Genomic DNA, 9,631 nt, shown 5'->3' on the forward strand with positions numbered 1-9,631 from the left:
CAGCTTTTATGGATCTAATGAACCGTATTTTCAAGCCTTATCTAGACAGATTCGTCGTAATATTCATCGACGACATTTTAGTCTATTCCCGAAGTGGTGCGGATCACGAGGAACACTTGAGACTTGTACTTCAAGTACTTCGGGAAAAGGAGCTCTATGCCAAATTGAAAAAGTGTGAGTTTTGGCTTAGAGAGGTGGCGTTTTTGGGCCATTTGATTTCAGGATCAGGTATAGCTGTGGATCCTAAAAAGATCGAAGCTATCAAGGACTTGCCGAGGCCGACGAGTGTCACCGAGATTCGGAGTTTTCTTGGCTTGGCCGGCTACTACCGACGGTTTGTTGAGGGATTTGCAAAGTTATCCACTCCCCTCACGAGGCTCAGGCATAAAGGCACCAAGTTTGTTTGGAATGATGCGTGCGAAAGGAGCTTCCAAGAGTTGAAGCAGAGATTGACGACCGCCCCGATCCTAACCTTGCCAACTGCCGGAGCAGGGTATGTGATTTATAGTGATGCTTCTTTTAATGGATTGGGTTGTGTCTTGATGCAGGATGGGAAAGTGATTGCATATGCATCTCGCCAATTGAAGGATTATGAAAGAAACTACCCTACTTATGATTTGGAGTTGGCGGCCGTGGTCTTTGCATTGAAGCTATGGCGCCATTACTTGTATGGCGAGCGATGTGAAGTATATACGGATCACGAGAGTTTAAAGTATCTATTCACTTAGAAAGAGTTGAACTTGAGGCAGCGTAGATGGTTGGAGCTACTTAAGGATTATGACTTGACTATTCTTTACCACCCGGGCAAGGCTAACGTGGTGGCGGATGCGCTAAGTAGGAAATCAACGAAAACCTTAGCGATGCTTGTGGTTACTCAACCGCCGTTGATCGAGCAGATGAAGCGGATGGAGTTGGAGGTGGTGGCTCCTGATACACCTTTGAGACTGATGACTTTGGTGGTGCAACCTATACTTATGGAAAGGATTAAAGAAAAACAAGTCTCCGATGTGGAGTTGCAAAGGATTCGAGCTAAGATGATTAATGGTTGCACCTGTGACTTTTCTGTGGGCGATGATGGATTGATGCGTTTCCGCGGACGGATTTGTATACCGGCGGAATCGGCACTTAGAGAAGAAATTCTTCAGGAGGCACACCGAGCACCGTATGCTATACATCCGGGAGGCACCAAGATGTATAAGGACTTAAAGTTGCTTTATTGGTGGCCCGGGATGAAAAAGGACGTCGGTGAGTTTGTTGCTAGATGTTTAACCTGCCAACAGGTGAAAGCTGAGCACCGAGTTCCCGCGGGGAAATTGCAGAGCTTACAGATTCCAGTATGGAAATGGGAGAAGATCACCATGGACTTTGTGATGGGTTTGTCCCGCTCGCAGACTGGGCATGATGCTATTTGGGTGATCGTGGATAGGCTGACGAAATCGGCACATTTCATACCTATCCACACTACTTGGAGTGGTGAGAGACTCGCACAGGTTTACTTGGACGAGATTGTGCAACTGCACGGAGTGCCTACTTCTATAGTATCAGATCGAGACCCCCGATTTGTATCTCACTTTTGGAGGAGCTTACGGGATGCTTTGGGTACGCGCTTAGACTTCAGTACAGCTTTCCACCCCCAGAGTGACGGGCAATCTGAGCGCACTATATAGACTCTCGAGGATATGCTTCGAGCCTGTATGATAGACTTCCAGGGAGGATGGTCGCAGTATCTACCAATGGCAGAATTTGCTTATAACAAAAATTATCAAGCAAGCATCAAGATGGCATCATTCGAGGCACTCTATGGACGGAAGTGTAGATCGCCACTTCATTGGAGTGAAGTTGGCGAGATATTGGCTTTAGGCTCAGATGTGCTCTAGGAAGCAAAGGACAAGGTTCGCATTGCTCGGGAGCGTTTGTTGACAGCCCAGAGTAGGCAGAGGAGTTATGTTGATAGGCGTCGACGAGACTTGGAGTTTCAGATTGGAGATCATGTCTTCTTGAAAGTCTCGCCGACCAGAGGGATTAGAAGATTCGGGATCCGGAGTAAGTTGAGCCCCCGATACATTAGACCGTATGAGGTTTTGGAGCGTGTAGGCCCGGTAGCGTATCGACTTGCTCTACCTCCGAACCTATCGGGTGTACACAATGTATTTCATGTATCGGTCCTTCGGAAGTACATCCATGATCTAGCTCATATGCTTGACGCTACACCATTGGAGCTGAGAGAGGATTTGAGCTTCGAGGAGCAACCCGTGAAGATCTTGGCTCGTGAGGTGAAGAAACTACGGAATCGGGATATTCCGTATGTGAAGGTTCTTTGGAGCAACCACGGGGAGCGGGAGGCCACGTGGGAGCTAGAGAGCCCGCTGTAGGAGCGCTATCCCCATCTTTTTCAGATGGAGTCTTGAGGTATGTAGTTCCTTTGAGTTTCGCGGACGAAACTCCCTTTTAGGAGGGGTGAATGTAGCACACTGGACTTGTGAAAATTGCGAGGTTCTAGTAATTGGATGTGTTCCGAGCTTTTCCACACTTGGTGGAGGGTCGTAGAATGTTTTTCGACCTAAAAAGTTTGAAAATCTGAGTTCTGGACCAGTCCTGGGAGTTTTTACTCTCGGGGACCGGTCCCTGGCTGGGAGAGACAGGTCCCCTCGGAACAGTATTGCGGCAGCCTTGAGGCAACCGGTCCCTGGCGGATGAGATCGGTCCCCGAGCGCGTCCACGCGGGGAGAGACCGGTCCCATGCGGGGAGAGATCGATTCCCGAACGTTGGATTTTCAGGGCAGGCCGAGAGACCGGTCCCAGGTCGGGGAGACTGGTCCCTTAGTCCGAAAACTGCCCAGTCCGGGCTGATGCAATATTGGAAAATTGAGGGGCCTCTTTGGATTTTGTTACATTTGATGGCCTATATGGCCATTTCACCCTCCCTTTTCTCATTCCCTTTCTCTCATTCTCCGAACACCCTAGATAGAGAAGGAGAAGAAGGAAGAGAAGAAGGAGAAGGAGAAAAATATGAGGAGGTCTAGCTTGAGGACTTTGAGCATTTTCCTCTCCTTCTCTTCCCACCTTGTTGGTGCTTGAAGGCTTGGACTTGGAGCTTGCAAGAGAGGAGATCTTCACCCTTGGAGCTTGGATTGGAGCTTCTAAGGAGGTTGGTTGCTCATTTCTTTCCTCTAGACCATCTTTTGTTGGTTTTTAGGAGATAAAACCCTAGAATAAGGTTTTAGGGTTGATTTTGGGCATTTTGATTTTAGGACTTTTGGAGCTCAATTTCTTGGATTGGAACCTTCCAAGCTTAAAAAGAGATTTTACTCTGTAGGTGAGATTTTGGCCCTTTTGCTTGGTAGGTTAATGTTTGAGCTAGTAGTTGTTCGTTTACTTCTTGTAACTCACTTTTTGATGCTCCTAGGGTGCTAGGAGGCTAGTGGACACCCTCGTTGGAGCAGACGAAGGGTTGGGCAAGTTTCGGTGGGTTTGACCTAGCCTAGCATATGAGAATTTCTCATATCCTATGTTTTATGCTTCGTAGAGTAAAAATTCATGCATTTCCATGATAAATATAATTATTGTGAATTTTAGGATGCTTAACATGCTTATGTTATGTGTGATGAATTTTCGGACCTCTATGTAGTAGAGAACTATCATGTGGAACTTATACATGATTGGCATCCTATTGAGACTTAGAATCATAATTCCTATTGTGAAAGTGAGCATTACTTTCATGCATATAAAGCTATTCCTACTTGAGACTTAAAGGATCTTAGTAAGCCATAAAGAGGCATATGACAATATTGACATGTGAAACTGTGAGCTAATGTCATAAAGCGGCATTGAGCTCGGGTTGTGTGTGAACCTAGTGGATAGGGCCATTGAGAGATTTAGAACTGGAACATGCTTGAACATCGAAATGTCTAAGTGTCATAAAGGGGCACTAGACTTAGTGAATGATTGGAAACTTCACATTGTGACCTAGAGCTAGATCATTGAGATGCTAGTGGCTATTACCATGTTAGAGACATGATGATTGGATATTTGAGGCGTTGACTACGCTTGCTTGCCATTTGTGCTTATTCGCACATGCTTGTGAGGGTCGCTCTCTACAAGCCGGCACTCCGGAGTTGGCCTATGCGACTTATGCTCGCTCATGCGGTATCGAAAAACCTACGGGGTCCGGAGGGATAGACTCATTCCTAGAGTGGGAATGCTGGAGCTACCATCGACACTTATGTGGTACAAGCTGGACTACACTATGTAGGTCCTAGCACATGTTGGAAACAATGACATTTAATCGGGAGATGACAATCACTACTAGATAGGATTAGTAGTTAGATTACTTTGACATGCTTGTAGCATAGTGTTGAGACATGTTGTATACTTAATAATTTGCCGGTTGCATCTTAGTATACTTGGTTGCCATGATAGAGCATAATCATCATTTATCGTTAGAACAGATCATGTTATCTATTTGCTTGCCACGTTGGGACATAGTAGACATGCAGGTGTATACCCCATCTTGATAGAATATATGTTCAATATATTGACATTTTATGGTTTTTGGCATAGTAAATTTAGCAAATAATACTTGCTCTTACATTTACTGTTTATTATCATTATTGTTGCTTATCGTACTTACCCTTTTCTTTTGGGCCCTAGTGGTGCATTGAGCTGAGGTCAGTAATTGCCCACTGGGAACTATAAATTATAGTTCTCACGCCCTCTGTTTTATATTTTATTTCAGAGCCTTCCACGCTGGGAGAGGCTAGGGACCGCGGAAAGGGTATCACTTCGAGCTAGCTTACTTTGAGGGACGCGTTGATAGGTGGTCTACCTCTCTTTGTTTTCTTTTTGGAGAGGTTGAGGATTGTACCAGTGTATTAGAGACCACCCATTTTGTGTACTTTTGAGATGGTTATTGTATAACTTTATGTTTCCTCTTTATTATTTAGTTTGTTCTAACTTCTCTTATCATAGATTATAGATGTGTACTCACTCTGATATCTCTAGTTGTAGATCATCTCTTGCTTTATTTTTTTTTTCCGCTATTGTTGTAGACGCCTTATATGTGTAGACATGTGGCGGGTCTGGGCACGCTGCCGGGAGGGCCTCTGCCGGTCCCGGGGCGTGACAGTTCGTGAGGAGCGCAGTTAGTGATCGATAGAGACACCGTCCCATCATTTTTGGTTTAATTCCTTAACTCTGTTTTCTTCAATAATTAACTTAGACAGCATATATGGTTCAATAGTTTATTACATTTGAATAATTGGCATTTTTATGAATGTAATAAAGGATTTGTGTTTCTTGCAGATGGAAATGATTTTCTGCCCCTCGTGGTAGCGAGTTTTAAAAGTAAAAAGTTTTCGGGTGGAAAACAGTTTTTAAAAGGTTTTCTCGTGGTTTTCGTGACTAGTATTTCAAAACGAGTTTCCGGGTAGGAAACATTTTAAACTAATAGTTGTGAATTTATGGATAAACTCTGGATGTGAATGGTGCACGAATGTATGAATGTATGAGATGTGAATGGTGCATGAATGTATGAATGTATGTATATTCATAAGTGGTGGTTGTATCCTGTTTTATGTATCTTGTACTTGTGCGACGTCGTGCAAATACAGGGGAGACTCTTTCCGTGTGAACAGTGGATTCCCTATATTTGTGCCGGATCTGGCATACCATGTTTTCACAAAAAAAAAAAAAAAAAAATTGAGCACTTCCGCATTGCTTTTAAATCAAAGAGGGAACCCGGGGCGTGACAATAGGTTGGAAATATAGTTGTAGGTTGACCACATAGACATGAATGACTCAAATCTAGAAAGGTTGACAATATAGGGTAAAGACTATGAACCATTGTAACTGTGCAAGAAGGAATTCTGAAACTCCTAACAACCTAAGGTCGGGGGTGTGCAAATTGCCACCTAATGTCAAAGAGGTGATTGATACCTACGAGCTTATGGTCAGGGGCGTGCGAAAAGCCACCTAATACCAAGGTGAGAGGTAAGATGAATGAACTCGCTACCAATAACTCCGACGGTCAGGGGTGCTTGGAATCACACCTAATACCAAAGGATGGAGCAACTTCGCAAGTTATGGACTTACGGCCGGGGGTGGACGATAATCTCGCCACCTAATGCCAAGAAGAGAATGGCGGTGCTCCGCTAATGATTGACTCAAGACTGAGTTGGGTGGTATAGCTTGGCTAAGGTAAAAGAATCTTAGAAGCGGACTGAAAATGCGATGAATTGTGAAATAGAAAATAGAAGAGGAATACCTACTTGCATGGATTTCATTATTGCATTTAGTTGAGCCATAAGTATGGATGTTTATTTATTTGCACATAGTACAATTATATGTTTATATGTTGGACTAACATGCTTATGTTACCTCCTTTGAATCTGGTGAGTCAAGCTCTTCCCTTGGGTGGCCGTATTCACTAGGAATTATGTTCATAGTTCTCACCCCCATGTTTTTCAGGTCCGCATGTGAGCGGCGTGGCGGCACGAGGAAAGGGCGTAGCTCAGTAGATAGCACCCTACCACTTGTGACCAGGATAGAAGTACCCTCTATTGTGTAGCTTAGGGCTATTGAAATGTAGAGCAAGAAAATATTGTAATAATCATTGATTGTATTTGGAAGAATGAAAGAAAAATATAATGCGTAATTTGAAAATGAGACGAATGCTTATAATAGCGTAGTTATTTATGCCTATGATGCTTTCTTTATGCAATCTGTGTATGAATTCTTTTCCTGGTTGGAAAATCTTGAATTGTACTCATTGCGACGCCTTGGGCGAACAGAAAAAATTCAGTCTGTTCAGCGGGTCTAGCACACGTGCCCGTGCGAGGCTTCTTCCACTTATTTGGGGAAGGGACGGCGGGGCGTGACACAAAGAGGATGAGTTCTTAATGTGTCACGCCCCGAGCCCGATCCCTTTGGCCGGTTCAAGTTCGTCGAACAGACGCCGAACGGGCAGAGCCTCCCCTGTGCGCCCAAGGCTCAGCAACAGGTACAGATAGAGTATAAAATTTGCACATGCGAAAGCAAACACAATGGCTTCCACGGGGGCAAGCAATAGCCAAAGTGAAAGTACTAATCTAAACTTCAACAAGTAATATGATTAACTTTAAATCACATACATGTATAGTACTTTAATCAAGTTCCTTTATATGTTCTTTCATCATTTCTTTTTTTTTTACATCACAATGCTCTAAAATATAACTTTTGACATTTAAAGTAAATATCTTTTACATCATACTCATAAGCATCTAGAATCATCCAATACAAAAGATGATAGTAAAGGAAATGCAACTACAAAATATGAAACCATCTCAGGTGGTCGCTATCTAAGGCGCGATGCCCTTACCACGGTCATCCGCCGGCTCGCTCGGTTCCGACTCTTTGAAAAATGGGGTGTGAGAACTACAACAAAATTTTCAATGGGTTCGGCAACCAACCACGCCGACTTTCCTACTAGGTCTAAATCAGGCATAATACAAGAATAGATAGATAGTAACCAACTAAACAAATGCAGCTAATATGACTGAACAATAAGTAATGCGATGCTCAATAGAATACTCATGATGAATGCAACATCATAGTTTCCTTACCAAATCTCTTGGCTAGCCCGTAGGTTTCGCCCTCAATAGACTCACCAACTCAAATCCCAAGTATCGGGGAGACTACTACGCTCGACGGGACCTTCCTCTGGGGAGACTACTACGACCCAGTGATGACAACTCCGGAGCACATCGCCCGAGGGGGAGCTACCATCCTCGAGCAAGGACTTACAGGTGAGTATGATCCAATTCTTAACTATAAAGATGTCAAGTTCAATCCATTCCTTAACTATAAGGAAACAATGCACATATAACCCTTAACTCTAAGGTTGTTATGTCATAATGTCACTATTTTTGTATATTTCCATTCGTTAACCTTTACTAGTGTCATATACACTACTTGTTCTTTGTACTCATACAATGATGCCACACTTGTTTTCTAAGAGTTCAACTCTAGTGTTCTTAGCTCTTCAATGTCACTCACTACCTTTATGTCAACAAATCACATTGTTCTCTAATCCACCAAGTTCTTGTCATTTTTATACATATGCTCAATACATACAAATGCTCAAATATGACACTTTAGACATAAAAAAAATTTCGAGGTCTTCGGTATGCACCACCCACCTTGTATGGTTGCAAAGGTGCTACAGTGAATTTCTTTAAATTTTTGAAGCCCTATTTTTTCGCCTGCGGCAAAATAAAGCCAAATTAGGCTTTTTCTCAATAACTTTATCTAGACATTTTTGTAACGTCGAACCGAGTTGTCCAACGTGTCGGGAATAATCCCAATTAGGTTTCTACAAGGTCAATTTGCCTTAGAAACTTTTTAGGGCAAAAGCCCCAAATTTGGTGCCCTAAAAATACCATTTGCTCAATTCTAGGTTTTGATCTCTAAAATAAATAAAAGAGAGCTTATCCAACATCTAGAAGCTCATTTAGAACTATCTAAACCATTTCTAGGTCATAATAAGCAAACCTTAGGGATTCACCATTAGAGCACATGAAGAAAACTAGAATTTTCATCTGTTTTAAGCCATTACTAGATTTCTATACATGAGAGAATATCAAAACCTAGTTTTCTAGGGCATAAAACCAAACCCTAGACCTATTGTCACAAAACACCTCACCTTAGCCCAAAGCTCTCAAATGTCCACCTTGTAGGAGAGATCCCAAGCCTTCAAAATCACCAACAATCCCTCCAAAGCATTCTCCTCCTTCACCTCCTAGCTCTTGGAAGTGATCTCTAGAGAGAGAAAGAGAGAAATGAGAGAAGAGGTGTGTGTTGGCTGTTGGAGAGGGAGAGAGAGGTGTTGGAGTGTTTTATAAGGTGCTACAATTGCATCTAGGCCCCTCATTTCTTTTTATTTGCAGCAAACCAAATTGGTGCTGCGAGACCAAAGTATACCGGTACATGAGATTTTGTACCGGTACATTTTCTGCACAAAGGCAACCCGAGAGCAGCCTCCTCAGATTTTACCAAAGTGTACCGGTACACACCAGGGGTGAACCGGTATATTTCCGCGAAAACTCAAAACCGAGAGTAAACTCTTCTCGGTCTGCAGGGCTGTACCGGTGACAACTCGATGGTTGTACCGGTAGACTTTGCCCAAAATGCTGCTTTTGCGCCGTTTTCGATTCTATTTCGCGCCGGTCGATGCTAAAACCCTTTTAACTCTTTTAGAACTCCTTTTTAACCCTTCCAACATTGTTGGAACGCTTAAATGGAATATACCCAACTATTTCTTTCACATTGGTCGCTTTTAAATCGAGCCGAGCAATGCTAAAATTTGCTTAACACTCTCGGAACTCGACTTTGACCCTTCCAACATTGTTGGAATGTCAACCGGACTTTGTCCATTCATTTCTCTCGGCACTTTAACCAATTTGGCTAAAGTTCGATAATCGCTATCGAGATTTCGATACGTTACATTCTCAACCCCTTAAAATTAGTCTCGTCCGCGAAACTAACTTGATTAAAATCCAGACCCATAACTCATTCTAGATTCTCGAAGAGATGGGGATAATGCTCCCGTATCACGCTCTGGAGCTCCCAAGTGGCTTCACGATCATCGTGGTTGCAC

Source organism: Ananas comosus, linkage group 6, assembly GCF_001540865.1.
Source record: "Ananas comosus cultivar F153 linkage group 6, ASM154086v1, whole genome shotgun sequence".
Taxonomy (NCBI): domain Eukaryota; kingdom Viridiplantae; phylum Streptophyta; class Magnoliopsida; order Poales; family Bromeliaceae; genus Ananas; species Ananas comosus.